This window comes from Canis lupus, chromosome 1, assembly GCF_048164855.1.
Source record: "Canis lupus baileyi chromosome 1, mCanLup2.hap1, whole genome shotgun sequence".
In the NCBI taxonomy this organism is placed as follows: Eukaryota; Metazoa; Chordata; class Mammalia; order Carnivora; family Canidae; genus Canis; species Canis lupus.
Window position 1 is genome coordinate 89,583,197 of NC_132838.1, and position 16,333 is coordinate 89,599,529.

The 16,333-nt window shown below is 41.2% G+C and overlaps 1 protein-coding gene across 4 annotated transcripts in view; it reads right to left on the bottom strand.

Moving 5' to 3' along the window:
• Positions 1-16,333, bottom strand: part of PIP5K1B (phosphatidylinositol-4-phosphate 5-kinase type 1 beta) — a 299,006-nt gene that overhangs the window by 244,229 nt on the left and 38,444 nt on the right. Inside the window, exons 1-2 of one of the 4 annotated variants that reach the window (XM_072838954.1) lie at positions 15,458-15,559; positions 15,140-15,292 (exon numbers count right to left, since the gene is read on the bottom strand). The exons of 2 other annotated variants lie outside the window; for them this stretch is intronic. The gene's annotated coding sequence lies outside the window, so the exon portion shown is untranslated. Of the gene's footprint in view, positions 1-15,139; positions 15,293-15,457; positions 15,560-16,333 lie in introns of those variants that run through there. One more of the 4 variants, XM_072838961.1, reaches the window with a different exon arrangement.

Consider the following 16,333-nt stretch of genomic DNA (forward strand, 5'->3'; position numbering starts at 1 on the left):
AACCACTGAGCCACCCAGGTGCCCCTTGTTTTCTTGATTAAATGCTCTACATGGAAAAACAAGCAAGGAAAAACACATGTGATTACAACCTCTAGATGAAAGGACCTGTATTTACAGTATGATAGCAATTACACAGACGAAGGAAAAACTATTGTAAATGCCAACAATGCTTATCTCTCTTAGTAGGATTAAATTCCTTACGCTTTTCAATATTTTTCACATTTTTCAGGGAGAAACTTGAATTACTTATACAGGCCACTTTTCCTTTTTTGTGTTTTTGTGTGTTTAAAAATAAAAGGGGTCCATATTACTAAGGTACTTGAATATATTTTGAATTAGCATGCTCCTTTGACATCAGCATATAGTACATTTTGCAAACTGCTGGTGACATCATTAAACAGATGTATACTCCCAAAAGTGCTTTCAAAAATCCCACTACAAATCCAAAAAATAAGATCCATATGAAAACCAAAAATAGTATCTTTAGAAAAGCAGTCTCTAAAGACACCATAAAACTAACATTTGTGTTTTTTTTTAATTTGTTTCTTTGAAGTAGGAGTGAAACTCATCTGTTGAATGACACTGTGCTTATAAGGTCTTAATAATCCTGCATAAAAAAATGAAGGCTTTATGTTACATGAATTTTTGACCTGCCTTTTTTTTTTTAATTTCATTTATTTATTCATAAGACACACAGGGAGGCAGAGACACAGGCAGAGGGAGAAGCAGGCTCCCTGTAGGGAGCCTGATGTGGGATTCGATTCCAGGACCCCGGGATCACACCCTGAGCCAAAGGCAGATGCTTAACCACTGAGCTACCCAGGAGCCCTTGACCTGCCCTTCTAATTTGAGTAGAAGATACTCCAAATTATGTCTTACAGATTTTTAACAGTTCAGAAGTGCATAGAGTACAAGTACAAATCACTTAGAATCTAAAATAAAAGGTATTTACATATAAGACTGATATGTCGCCATTTAGTCACAGAACTCCAGGGAAATATAGTTACCATTTCCAGAGTTTAACTGTTATACATTGAGAAGGCCACACACCAATAACTTATTAACTGTACCTTATTTGGAGAATAAAGAGCCCAGAATTGCCAAGGTACTGTATGTAGGAGGAAAACCACAAATCATGTGTGATGGCAAAACACTAGTGATACTCCCTTTCAAGTCAGAAACTAGACAAGCATGCCTCCTATCGCCTCTGTTATCTAAATATTTTTCTACAAGTATCAGCCAAAGTAGTACAAAATTATAAATAATGGAAACTAGAACATACAATTAACATTATTTGGAAATAAGATAATCAACCCACTTAAATCCAGTAGTATCACCAGAAGAAAAAAATCACAGCCAAAACATAAAAAAATCAATAGTTTCCTTAATTTGTAGAAATAACCAGCTAGAAATATAATGGGAGCAAAATTCACATTTATAAAGGAAAAAAAGATACCAAACAAACAGGAAGACATTTAAAAAGAAGTATAGAGAACCAGCTAAAGAAACCCATGTAACTTTACTGTGGGAAACAAATGAAGAATTATGGAAGATCACAATTTCCCCAAATTAATTCAGAGATGTAATCCAGAGGTGCCTGAGTGGCTCAGTAGTTGAGCATCTGCCTTCAGTTTGGGTCGTAATCCCAGGGTCCTGGGATCTAGTTTTGCATCTGGCTCCCCATAGGGAGCCTGCTTCTCCCTCTGCCTGTGTCTCTGGCTCTCTCTGGCTCTCAAGGATAAATAAAATCTTTTTAAAAATGTAATTCAGTTACAATTACTACTTCATTGGAAGTTTTCTTTCTGGTAAGATTACTCTAAATTTCCTTTAGAAGACTGTCAAGAATACTCAGTAAATTGGGAGCAAAGAGGATGAGAAACTAGAAATTGCACTACTAGATATATTGCCAGAATGTGTTCTAAAGCTACAGGAACTAAAACTTGTTCTGTTTTTAGCAGTAAAGTGTTTAAGGTTAGTCTAGAATTCAGCACATAATTAATACATTTCAAACAAACACAAACAAGATGAATTATTAAAATCAGGTTGGTCAACTGGCTACTCATTTTGCAAAGGATAAAGTTTGGTCCCCATCTCTCACCTGACCCAGAAATAAATTTCAGATGCAGTAAAATTTAAGTGCGAAAAACGAAACCACCAAAGTACTAGAAGAAAATTACAGTAATATTTATATAATAATGGGGTGGAAAAGACCTGTCTAAGCATGACAGAAGCCAAACTCCCACAGAAAAATGTTAATCAAATTGACAGCATAAAATGTAAATCTTTGAGTCAAGTAAAGCTACTAAAGACCAAACCAAAAGGCAAATTATTTGCAACATATGGCAGAAAGGGAGTTTACAATCTTAACCGATAAAGAGTTCTAGAGAATTAAAAATTCTGCTTTCAAAAACAGGCAAGTGACATAAGACAATTTGGGGGGAAAAAATCACACAAATGGCCAAAAATATTCAAACATACCTAAAATCAAATATATGCACATGAATACATGATACATTGTTTCTGATACCAATGTGCCAATAATTTTATAAAGTGAAAATGTCAAATGTTTTCAAATAAGCAGGGAACTAGCCAATCCCACTGCTGGTCTAAATCTAGGTAAATATTAGTTTCCCAGAGAAAAATTTGGCCATGTACATTAAAAAACACTATCATTTCATGAGCCCCCGCTGATCCAGTAATTGCATTTCCAGGAATTTATCCCACAGAAATGACCGGAGATGTTTAAAGCATATTTATAGTACTTATAAGAGTTAATGATTAAAATACGTTTCTAAAACTAGTAATCTGTACATATGCTAGGTTTATTAAAAATGTTACAGAAAACTAGTTAGTGACAGAAGTATATACATGCCATCTCAAGTTTTTAAAAAAAAATATTTTAACTTCTATTTTATATATTTATAAATATTTTATATTTACATAAATATTTCTATTTTAGAGATCTTTATAAATTTTTAGATATTTATATAACATATAACATATATTATATATGTAACATATATATAAATATTTTTAAGTAAACTCTAAACCCAACGTGTGGATTGAACTCACAATCCCAAGATCAAGTCCCATACTCCATCAACTAAGCCAGCCTGGTGCCACCCATCTTGTTTTTAAGAAGTAGATTCTAAAGCAGTTTGTTCCTTATGACTCTTTAAGAAGATGTGCAAGTGAACGCAAATGAGAAGACTGAAGGATATATACCAAAATTATTAAAATTAGTTATTCTGAATTGTGAGACTGATTTTTACCTTATGTACATTTTCTAAATTTTCTACATAAGTGATGTATTCCTTTTCTACTAATAAGTTTATAGTTTTTAGGCAAAGCAGATTTATGGCCGATTTTCCTGGGAGAAGACTTAATGAAGAGATAAGAGGAACCAGCAGATTGGAAGTTTCATTATGGCATTACATTAACCATTATGCTCAGACGCTGGATTTTATTTTTATTGAATCTTTACTGCCTATATTTTCTCCTGCTGCCTGCTCTCCTTGGGTAGTTTCTGTTTTTTAAAAATTGTTTTTTTTTTTCCTTTGTTTTCACTACAACAAAATAAAACAAAACCAAAAAACCTACCTTGTTTACTTTGGACACCATTGGTATCCTCATTTTTATGGTCCCTTGCTCAAGATCCTGCTTCTTACAATGCCCCTTTCAAACCTTCTAGTGTCAACCAATCATACTTTGTTATACTGAGAACCTAAAGGATAGTAGAATCAGAATCCTTGTCCAAACTCCAGATCTGACCCTTTCCCACTCTTTCCATGGCCATATTCATTCCTTCTGTATCCTTTCTCAACCATGGTCATAAAAACAGTAGGAGGAGTAGTTCGGATTTATACCCAGAACCTGCAATACCCCCTCACCTTTAAACCAGCTCAGAACCAACTCACCAGTTGATCACTGAGTAAGCAGGGGGAATCAAAAAGAGCCTCAGAAGGACACCTAGTCCAATCTCTGGCCCCTACACAAAGTACTACTCCTCCCAATTGATAGGTGAGCTAGCAGAAACTCCGAGAGCCAGCTGAAACACATGGTGAAACAGTAGCAAAAAAAGAGGAAGGGAACATGGGTTTTATGGTCCTAGAAAGAGGATTTTCTACAAACATCAGGTTGCCAGAATCTTGAGAGAGAGAGAGGAGAAAAAAAGGAAACCAAATCATATCCCAATGGCAATGATAGAATGAATTACCTACAGATGTTTTCATAAATATGAAGTTGAGACACTACACCCAGGAGCAGAGGGATTGCAAATCGGTGCTGCAACTTTGGAAAACAGTATGGAAGTTCTTCAAAATATTAAAAATAATTGCAGTAAGATTTAGTAATTCAACCTCTGGGAATATACCTGAAGGAAATGAAAACAGTATGTCCAAGAGGCATCTGCACCCCATGTTCACAGCAACATTATTTACAACAGCCAAGTGTGGAAACAATCTAAGTGTCCATCAACGAATCAGTGGACAAAGATGCAGTACATACACACACACACACACACACACACACACACACAGAGTTCCATTCTGCCATAAAAAGAAGAAATTCTGCCATTTAAGATAATACAGGTGGACCTTGAGGCATTATACTAAGTGCAATAAGTCAAATACTGTATGATCTCATTTATATGTGGAATCTAGAAAGAGAAAAACCAAAATCACAGAAAAAGAGATCTGATCTGTGTTTACCAGAGGTGGGATGTGGGGGAAGGAGAACTGGATGCAGGTGGTCCAATGGTACACACACTTCTTGATACAAGATAAATACTGGGGAGGTAATGCAACACGTGATGACTATAGCTAACACTGCCAAATGGTATATTTGAAAGTTGTTAAGAGAGTATTTACTAAGTAAATACTAAATATTTACTAAGTATTACAAGAAAAAGACCATTTCTTTTTGGAAAAGCCAATTTTTTTCTTTTGTCTGTATCTGTATGAGATGATGAATATTAACCAAACTTATTGCTGTAATCATTTCACGATATACATAAGTTAAATAATTACACTGCACACCTTAAACTTGTACAAGCTGCTGTATGTCAACTGGATCTCAATAAGACTAGGGAAGAAAAACACAATACCCTGGTCTGGCCACTAACTATATGAGTGACCCAACCTCCCTGGGTCCAGGTTACTCAACTTAGAGCAAGCTGAACTTCAAGATCACTATGATGGCACAGCTCAACTCCACTTCCACTAACACGTTACATTCTCAAGTTGCAGCAACACAGAAAAAAAAAATCATACATTCAATTCAATCCCCATTTATTGAGCAGCTACTACGGGTGAGATACTATGATGGATACTGTGGGGATGCAGCTTTGGCTTCTAGCTATATAACCAGTACAGCAGGACTGAATTTTATAAACAAGCAAACAGGCACCACACATTGCATATCTGAAACATTAAACTTTTAATACATTTATAAAGCTAAAGAGAAGTTAGTCCATATGAACTGCCCTATTTTTTTATTATTTAAAGATTTCATTTTTTTTGAGAGAGAGAGAGCGCACAAGAGAGGGATAGTGGAAGAGAATCCTCAGGCAGACTCCCAGCTGAGCTCAGAGCCAGACGTGGGGCTTGATCCCACAACCCTGAGATCATGACTGGAGCTGAAACCAAAAATGGGATGCTTAACTAACTGAGCCACCTGGGTGCCACCTAGGCCCTATTCTTTTGCAACTGTTTTCAAGAGTAGACAAGGAGATGGGGGATCTGGGCTTCAGTTCTTGCACGGTCAGAAATGCATTTTTATTAATTTTTAAAATATTTTATTTATTTAGCTATTGAGAGAGAGAGAGCACATGAGTGGGGAGGGAGCAGAGGGAGAGAGAGAGGCAATCTCAAGCAGACTCTGCACTGAGCACAGAGACCCATTCAGGGCTTGATCCCATAACCTTGAGATCACAACCTGAGTGGAATCAAGAGTTAGATGCTCAACTGACTGAACCACCCAGGCGTCCCCCAGAAATTCATTTTTTAAAAAACTGATTAAGGTGAAATTTACATAACATAAAACCAATCATTTTAAAGCGAATAATTCAGTGGCACTTAGTACCTTCACAGTGTGGTGGTCACCACCTCCATGACCTCTAGGGTTTTTTTTTTTTTTTTTTTTGGCAGTGCAGCAGTGCATCCCAGGTATGTTCTATTCCTGGTCCTTATTATTTCCCAAACCTTTGAGTCCCTGAGGACCACCGAAGTTATTCAGCATCACTGGGCAACTAGTTCTACTCCATCATCTAATAAATGCCTCTCCAAGCATCTACCAGTGAGGTGAATAGCCATACTATTACCCACAAAAGTCAATCAAAGGAACCATCCATGGTAACTAATTCATCACATTTTTAATAGCTGGACTTTTATTACCTGAATTATATACTGCCTCTACTCAATTCAATCTCCCTTTATGAAAGTTTGCACAGAGTATTCAGTATGTCCAGCTCACAGGCTCTCTACGTAGATTCACCTTTTGCAAACAGGATTTATTAAAGCAATGTTTGCACATATCTAAAGCAGACAATTACAATTACCATGAATACGTATATACTACATTAGAAATTTTCTACACTGCAATCGGAAAATTGGACTACCAGTATTTCTGAGGATTTACTATACTCCAGACACAAATCTAAGTGCTTTGATGCGTTATTTCATTTAATCTCTACAAAGGTCATAAGGAGGGTGGGGCTTGGAGACATTAAGTGACTTGCTCGAAGTCATCCACTATATACGTAGAGAGCCAGAATTAAAAAGATAATCTATTTGACGTAAGTAACAGTGCTCTGAGGTGCTAGGCACACTCTTTCCCCAAGACTGCACTGACAGTAATTATCCCTGAACCATTCCCATGAAGAATTCCCACGGCAGTTGGGATAAACCAAAGCCACAGGGCTTAACCCTCTGAGACACTCCCAGACAATACCATGGAGAAGGAGCAGAGGTTTAGGGCTCTCGAGAGACTCAGGTATTCAAATCGTACATCATAAGCAGAGATGCATTAGCAAACAATGGTTTCAATCCACAAAGGCATTTTCATCCATCCCTATGAAAATATTAAAAAGTGTTCCCACCCTATTCAAGATTGCATCTTGTCCCCAGTGCCAATCCAGCGCTCCCAACCCCCCCCACCCTAGGCTACTTCTTTGCCTAAGTTCTTACCACTCTCCAATACGCTATACCATTTACTTACTCATCATGCATATTATTATTATTCTGGGCTAGAATGCAAGCTCATTGAGAACAGGGAATCTTTGTTTTATTCACTGCCATGCCTGCAGTGCTTAGACACACAATGGCTCAAACCACAGTTGGAGCACATTCCTCTTCCTTACAAAAGTAGATGATGGTATCTATTCAGAACGCTTTCTAACATTTCACCAAAAACTGCTAAACGCTGCTAAATATTTCACACATGTGAATAGAGACATTGACACATCTATAAGTGAATTCTGCAGCTACGTCACTGAGGAGAAAGCTGTAATTACAGAATAATAGAACGATCACTGACAGATGGAAGGGGGTTTTCTTGTTATTACAGCTCATCGAGGGGATTATATGAAGAGTTCAGTGAGTTAGCACGGCTGACAGGCAGTCCAAGCATGCAAGCCGAGCCATGATTCCTCAATTTTTAGGCACAGTGTTGGGAAGCAGTGGGGCGGAAAGGGCAGGTAACGAAAGAAGGGTGTTTAATTTCAAATACTGAGTTTCATCATACAAGGTAGGATATGGAAAAGGTTTTAAAACCCCATTATTTCTATAATGGAACTACTAAAAAGGATGTGATAAATTAGTACAGTAGAACATGGGTTAATGATGGTTTTCATGTATTCAACACTTTCCTAGGTACGAGGCACTATTTTGAGGTCTTTGTGTATATTATATGGTGTGAATATCTTCGCAACCACCCTGTGATGTAGGGACTATTATTATTTCAGAGATAATGAGACTGAGGCTCAGAGGTTGTTCAATGTACTTGGGAACACAGAGCCTTGCAGTGATATTGCTGGGATCAAACCTAGGTTAGTGGTTCTCAGCAGAGCGTTATTTTGTTCCCTAGGTGGTATCTGGCAACGTCTAGAGACTTTTATTTTTTGTTATCACAACTGGAGGGAAGGTGCTACTGGCATCTAGTTGGGTAGGCATGCTTCAAAACATCCTACAGTACAAAGGACAGCCTCCACAACAAAGAAGTATCTGGCCCAGGATGTCAACCATGATGAGGCTGAGATGTAGCTCTAGAGCTATAACTTCTAATTGCTGTATGCAAAGTTTGAGAAACACCATCTTTGACCCAAGGACAGAAGGAAGGATACCTAAGTACAACATGCCAGTTAAATATAGCTATAAGTAAGCTGATAAAAGAAGTACATTTTTTAAAGATTTTATTTATTTATTTTTGAGAGACAAAGAGAGACAGAGAGAGACAGGCAGAGACATAGGCAGAGGGGGAATCAGGCTCCATGCAGGGAGCCCGACATGGGACTCGATCCCAGCTCTCCAGGATCATGCCCTGGGCGAAGGCAGGCACCAAACCGCTGAGCCACCCAGGGATCCCCAAGAAGTACATTCGTTTCCTGAGAATACTGCAACACATCACAGCACATTTGGTGGGGTCAAACTACACAAATGTATTCCTTCATACCTCTGGACTCCAGAAATCCAAAACCAGTAATACTGTGCTGAAATCAAAGTGTCAGCTGGGCCATACTCCCTCCGAGGGGTAGAGCTCTATAGGAGAATCCATCCCTTGCTTCTTTCAGTTTCTGGTTACTTCCAGCACTGACACTCCTTGGCTGGTGGCCGCATCATTTCACTCTCTACTTCCATCTTCACATGACCTTTTCCTCTTTGTGTCTATGTACCATCTGTGCTGTGTCTCTATGTGTAATCTCCCCTGCCTCTCATATTAGGAACATTGTGATGCTATGTAGGGCCCATATGGATAGCCCAGGAGAATCTGCTTGTCTCAAAATCCTTCAATGAGTCACCTCTGCAAAGACTCTTTTATTCAAATAAGGTAACACAGGTTCCAAGGATTAGGACATGGATATTTTTGGAGAGCGATTTTTCAGCTCACCACAAGCAGATAACATCACTTCCATGTACCCAAGAGGGAATTTCAAGTCATGTGCCCAAGGACAAATGGCTAACAAGTGGTGGAGGCAGGATCTGAACCCAGCTGTGTTCACCTAGAAGCCCATTCTCTTTGTATCACGTCACCTACAAAAGCTGAAGAACAGGTCTTAAACCAGCAGGTCCCAACCTCTGAGTTGGGACCAATGTGAGGAAACTAAAAATCCGCATGTGTTTTAAGCAGTGCCAGAAGTTTCTGGAAAGCACAAATTTCCATGCTGTGAGAGTCTTGTGAATATTTGCATCCATTTATTTTCTTGACATAATCTCATGAACATTTCTTGTCCCCAAGGAGGTATCTTATTATCTGAAGAATTACTTATAGCCCTTGAATAAAATGGCCTATGTAACATAATATAGAAGTAATATGCAACAGATTACAGCTTTAACTGCACACAAATTTTTCGGATTTGTACATTATGGACCAAAGTTCCAAGCGTACTGAGAAAGGAAGGTATTGCCAAGGAAGAGAAGGATATGGTAGGTCTATGGGTGGGGTCAGGGCCAGACTTTTCAAAACCCCAGGAATTTCTGACATTAAAAATACTGAGTATGCAGCCATAAAAAGAAAGGAAGTACTGACACCTGCTACCACATGGATAAGCCTTGACAACATAAGCTAAGCAAAAGAAGCCTGACACCGAAGGACACATATTGTGTGATTCCATTTCTATGAAATATCCAGAGCAGTTAAATCCATAGAAACAAAAAGCAGATTAGTTGCCTAGGGCTACGGGGAGTAGGTACCAGGGAGTGAGTATTTAGTGACAGGTGGTTTCATTTTGGGGAGATGGAAATGCTTCCGAACTAGATGGTGGTGGTTGCCTCTCTTTTTTCACTTTGAAACGGTGAATCTGAAGTCATGTGAATTTCACTTCAATAAAAATAAGAATAAATAAATGGAGGCCTCCATGCTAAGCAAACTCCAGAGTGGACAACCCACTGTTTGACAATGTAATAATATTAAATCATATTCTGGTTTGCACCCTAGAGTAGTAGTTATCTGGCCGAGAAACCAGGATTTATTTTTATTTATTATTTTTTTAATTTCAAGAATTTTTTATTTTATTTCATTTTAGGATTTATTTCATTCAACCCTGGTTCTACTCCTCTACTTGTTGGACTTTGACAAAGGAGGCTTCAAGAACTGGAATCTAAGCATGCCAAATTCCCTTTATAATTTTTGTTATTCAACTACGAAATACTTGCTGTTAAAAAAAAAAAAGAAGTTACCATCAGGCCAACATTTACAGTCAAGTGATACCCTGAGTGAAAATGTCAGGGATCCCTGGGTGGCTCAGCAGTTTAGCGTCTGCCTTCGGCCCAGGCCTGATCCTGGAGTCCCGGAATCGAGTTCCACATCGGCCTCCCTGCACAGAGTCTGCTTCTCCCTCTGCCTATGTCTCTGCCTCTCTCTCTGTGTCTCTCATGAATAAATAAAAACAAATATTAAAAAAAAAAAAAACTTCATCTCCCACTCTCCTAAAATAAGGAGCCAGTTGCATTTTCCTATAAAAGAGCCCAATGAGCTAATAAAACCAAAGTGCTCAGTTAACTCTGGAGCACGTTTCAAATGTGAGGCATCACTCTTAATATAAAGTGATAACCATCAGGAAGCCAGCATAAAGTGCTCCATTGCACGGTGTACTGTGAAGACACAGCAATAATCGATAACCAATGAGAGTAGTGGTCTATTACTGTATAATCAACACATGGTAATTACATAACCAACTGTCAACAGCTGCAGTTTCGATTTGATAATAACTAGATAGGACACACCAGAAGAATGTGCACACAAGAGATAAGGTTCTCCCCTCCTGAAGCAAGTCTCTGTGTATGTCGGGGAGGCTGGACTGCCCCGATGGGTCTTGCAGGGAGTAAATAACACTTGTCAAAGGAAGAATGTTAGGTTCCTGGGACTTGGGGCTGGGGTAAGGACACTCTGTCAAGTAACGGGGGCAAAAAGGAGAGCTAAGGCAACTGCTGAGCCTAGTTCAAGCTCAACACCTTCCTTCAAAACCCAGCCTCTACTTCTCCCCTGGGAAGGAAGATCTTCTCATTGGGGCTGAAATTCCAGCTGTGTAGGCCAAGGACTGCAATGGACTGCTTGCTTAGCTGCTGCATCTGCAAGAAAAATGCTCTTGCTCTGCACCATGCAAGATGGGTTCTGGGCTTTTCATTACAAACCAAGGCGGAGCTGCTGTGGCCTCTACACAATTCGGAAGCGGCGCATCAGGCCAGAGTCCTGCTCTGAGGCCAGAGAACAGCTGTGACAACAGGGACAGCAGGGGAGACCGAAGAGGACAAGCTTGCCCTGGCAGCACTGAGCTCTGGGCCATGCTTGCCATTAACTCCTTCAGGGAGCCCACACCTAACTACTTCCCCTTGCATGCTTATCTGTAAAATGGGGTGATGGTCCCACTGTGCTGATCTCAAAAACAAAGATCATGCTGGAAGATGGTGAGGATGAATGAAAGTGAAGGGGATGGGTAATGATGACCAGAAAAGTATACAGTGGAAGTGAAGGCTCCTATCCACACTGCCTAAACTGTGCTGAGCGTCCCATGCAACCATGCCCCCAGACGCTGAGAGTTAACATGAAAGAAGAGACATGTTTGGGAAATCAGAGCTTAAACAAAGCTGATTTTTTTTAGGGTTCATTTATTCATGAGAGACACAGAAAGAGGCAGAGACGCTGACAGAGGGAGAAGCAGGTTCCCTCCAGGGAGCCTGATGTGGGACTTGATCCCAGGACCCTGGGATCATGCCCTGAGCTAAAGGCAGATGCTCAACCACTGAGCCACCCAGGTGTCCCCAAAGCTGACTTTTTAATTCATGCCTTTATTCATTTATTCAACAAACACTGGGAGGGTATGAATAAGGTATGCATTGCTGAATATAGCAGACATGGACTTTTCCGCCATGGGGCTTACAACTGAATGGGACAGAAAGATACTTAATAGTTTGTCTGATTTGTATTTTGAAAAGATATCTTCTTTAATATGTGCTATGAAGGAAATAAAGAGGAGAGGATGCAGTGGCAGAGACTTAAGGGGTAATCTACTTTGATGGGGAAGAGGTAAGAAAGGGCAGCAACATTTAAGAATCCCGAAGGCTCAGGGGGAGCCAACATGGCAAAGAAGCCACAAGGAGCTGGCAGCGAGCTTCCAGCAGGGAGAGATGGTGTGAGCACAGGCCCTGCAGCAGGAAGGTCAGGTGAGGAAGAGGTGAGAGCAAAGCGGGCAGGAGGCCTGGAAGCCTTTTTTATGCCGTGTAGCTTGTGAACCTCCCAGAGGATAAGCATTGCTTCCCAAAAAAGTATTCTAGGATGTTAATATGGACGTTGTCAACTAAGCCACTAAGATAAGATTAGATATCTGATTCCAAGATGAAGTGCCAGGCCTAGATACAGTTCCTCAAGAACATAGCTCAAAACCAAGTGCACTGATCTTGACCTCACTCACAGTGAGAATGCAAATGTATGAGGCTTCTGGTGGCTAAAAGGAGGGATGATTAAACCAAGTCATCTGCAGTCTGGCCCTAGAAGGGAGGATTAGGGAAGAGGTGGGAGTCCCTGCCTTCCCCTCTCCAGCCCAGTGAGGAGTTTCAGGGGGAACTAGATGGAGAGCTGGAGATTCCTATGATATGGGAGACACCACCTTGCTGGTGTCTGCCTGAGAAATCTAAAGCTGGAGGTGGCTGGCTGAATGCTGAGGGACAAGCCAGAGTATGCAACACCTACACTGGGATTACCTGCAATTCCCCCAAGTTTGTGGAGACAAAGGTTGCCATGGCCCAGACATGGATCATGCCAAGAGCATATATATGGGGCTCTATCTGGCTCTGCCAACCAAGGGCCAAGTGGACAGCAGTGGAACCCAGCAGACAGGAGAACAAATGGACCAGTGAGCTTTCCAGAGACTAAGAAAGGAGTAGCAACAAGACTAGAGAAAGAGTGTACAGTAGCCAAACCAAGGTGACTGCAGGTAAGAGGGCCCCAGAGACAGGGTGAGCAGATCTCTCTGAAGAACCCATGAAAGGGCTCCCTAAGAGCAAGATCCAATTCTAAAAACCCACAACACAAAAACAGCTCTACTTTGATCCTGCCTGCCAATAAAAATGTTCCTAGGCTCCATCCTGTCCTTCCCACCCCTCCTTAACCCAGAAGCAACAGCTACTGAGCAAGCAAGAGAGAGGATGTCCAGCCATAGACCCTCCTCCCTGTAAGAGCCTGGGGGGGGGGGGGGCAGTTATAAATGTAAATGAAGTTGGGAACTTCAAATATTACATGGTACTAGACATTTTAAGTATTTGGCAAATTAAAATGAGACTCTTTGTAATATAAGAGCAATCAGAAGAGTAACATGATAGGTTTTCATCCAGAAACAAGGAAAATGCCTTCTGGCCAAATAACTCTTCATGGGAGAGTAGGTGATGAGCTCAGGTTGTGTTCTGATAGCATCCTAGAAAGTCTATTTGTCTGAAGCAGATGACACATAAAACTTCCTCATGGTAGCACATTTCATGGAAAATACAGTAAAAATGAGGTCCATCATGCCTGGGCTGGAACACTGACACCACCACGGTTCCCAGGTTCACCTCCATTCCTCATCGAGCCAAGCAGAGCCTTCAGCATCTGTAGTAACTGAGACTACTGACCTCCTGCCCACACCAAACATTCTCATCTCCTGTACCCTCCCCTCCTCTTCTAGAAACACAAACGTGGTGGTTCAGGAAGGGATCCCCACCAGGATCCACCACCACGCTCAGCTCTGATCCTCATGAACCAGGCCCCAACAGAGTTTCCAATTTCAAGTCTCATGAGTGTTGTCCTCAGGTGTCATCCTAATAGGATTCCTTCCATGGGGATCCAGCTGAGAAGCCCAGAGCCTCAACTCACACCCAGCAGGGAACCCCAGGACACCAAGCACAAGATGAGGCCTAAGTCCCTGCATTCATGCCCCTTTTGCCATATCATGAAAAGCACATCTTAGAGTGCAGAGCAGTCAAACCCAAGACAGAACTCCTCCTCGGTCAACTGGCATTGTGGTAGAGCCAATGTGCAAAAGTCAACAACTGTTGCAGTGTTATATTTCTGTGGGTTTTTGCCAATCAACGCATACTGGCTGAGTCTTTACGTTATTGGAAATAATGCTCACCAACATCTCTACCAGGAGAAAACAGATTTTTCTTCACATCTAAGACTTACTCTTATGAGCACACATTTAAAGCCTAGATCGTTCTAAAAGATGTTTCTGGGCCTCTGTCTATTAAGGTTTTAAGTTCCCCAAAGGCAAGGGACTATCTCATCTACTTCTGTGCTCCCTGCAGCCTGGCATGGAATCTGGTATAGGAGGGTTCAAAAGTCCCATGGCTAGTAAGTAAATGAACAAATGAATGGATATCCTGGCCCATGTTTTAAGCTAGACTCATGTGAATACTGTAGTATATTGTTTATTTTTAAAAGAGAGGCCTGCTATTCATCATTGTTGACTACACCATTCTATTCCCTACAGATGATTAATAGTAGGTTTTTTAAAATCTTCTAACTGAATACTTCGGTGTCATTTTATATAAAGGTTTTTTTCCTCAGGATATTCTTTGATAGTCTGAGACCATGTCAATGGCCTACTCACTCCCCGCTCAGAAAGATTGAAAAGCTCCATTGTGCCACATGATTCCACGTACAACAATCAATGTTTCAAGTCTCTCAAAGCAAGTAACATAGATATGTTTAAAAGAACTTTCAGGGCAGCCCGGGTGGCTCAGTGGTTTAGCGCTACCTTCAGCCCAGGGCGTGATCCTTGAGTCCCGGGATCAGGTCCCACATCGGGCTCCCTGCATGGGGCCTGCTTCTCCCTCTGCCTGTGTCTCTGCCTCTCTCTCTCTCTCTCTCTCTCTCTCTCTCCTTCCCTCTCTGTGTCTCTCATGAATAAATACAATCTTTAAAAAATAAAAAAAAAAAATAAAAGAACTTTCACCTCTCTTGTGGAAGGACCTTTGGGGGTGAAGCAGAGAGAAGGCAGGTTAGCTAGCACAGGGTTGGGAGGCATCAGGCACCAAAGAAGAGAGGTCACAAGATTTGGAGCTGGACGGGTCTGCAGTCATGTGTTGGCTCTGCTGGGCTTCTTCATCTGTAAAATGGAGGGGATGATACCTATCTCAAACAATCATTGTGAGGAGGACCAGGGAACATGTGGAGGCTCTGAGCAAAGGACCTGCCACATAAGGGTGGCAGTTTCACTCAACAGTACTTTTCTTACTGTTGTCTACACATAAAACAAGTGACATACACCTACCTGCATATATAAGGATGAGTTCATATACGGGTGGTTCAACAACTCAAAAGGAGTAGAGATCCACGGGCTCAACTCTTTGGAACTTGGAATGCCTCTTCCCATAGAAACAATGCTACAAATCACAGAATTTTAGAACTGGAAGGAGCCTCTTAGGGCATCTGTGAAAGTTCCCACTCAATGGACTATTTCCTACTATGACACTGCCCGGTGTACACAAGCCAGCCAAAACCATATAACCCGTAACATCGCTGAAACACTACATGCAAACAAAAAAACAGAAAGTGATTTTAAAATAGTCACCATTCATCTTCACAAGTCCTTTTAACCTGAACTAGATGATCTTCCAGCTTTGAAATTCACTAATGTAGGAAATGGGGAGACATACATTTCTGACTTCTTATAACCTACCCTGCCCTTCCTCACACCCAGCAACTGCCACATAACACTTCCAGTTACTACACGATAAGAGCTTTATCTGCAGCATGAGCAAAATGCCACAGGCCCACGGAGGACGGGGAGATACATGGGGGATGGGAGGAGGGGTCAGAGGCAGCAAGAGGCCAGGTGGTACAGGGCAGAAAAAGGCGAGGCTTGATTATCCAGTTTCCCTCTATCAACCCTTTGCCCAGCATCAGCCCTGCTGAACCTGGCTGTGCACAAACAAAATTATCTGTGAAAGTCATGTGAGACACTGCTGGATCACAAGCACTGTCACCACCACTCGGACCCCTGGCTATGTCCACCTGCATCCCTTTGCAGTGGACAGCAAGAAGGCACAAGGTGCCCTGGCGTCTTCCTCACGCTTAATTCTTTGGAATGGCAAAGGCTGGCTATTTGTACTCACACAGGATGTTCACAAACCCAGGGTGTTTAGCT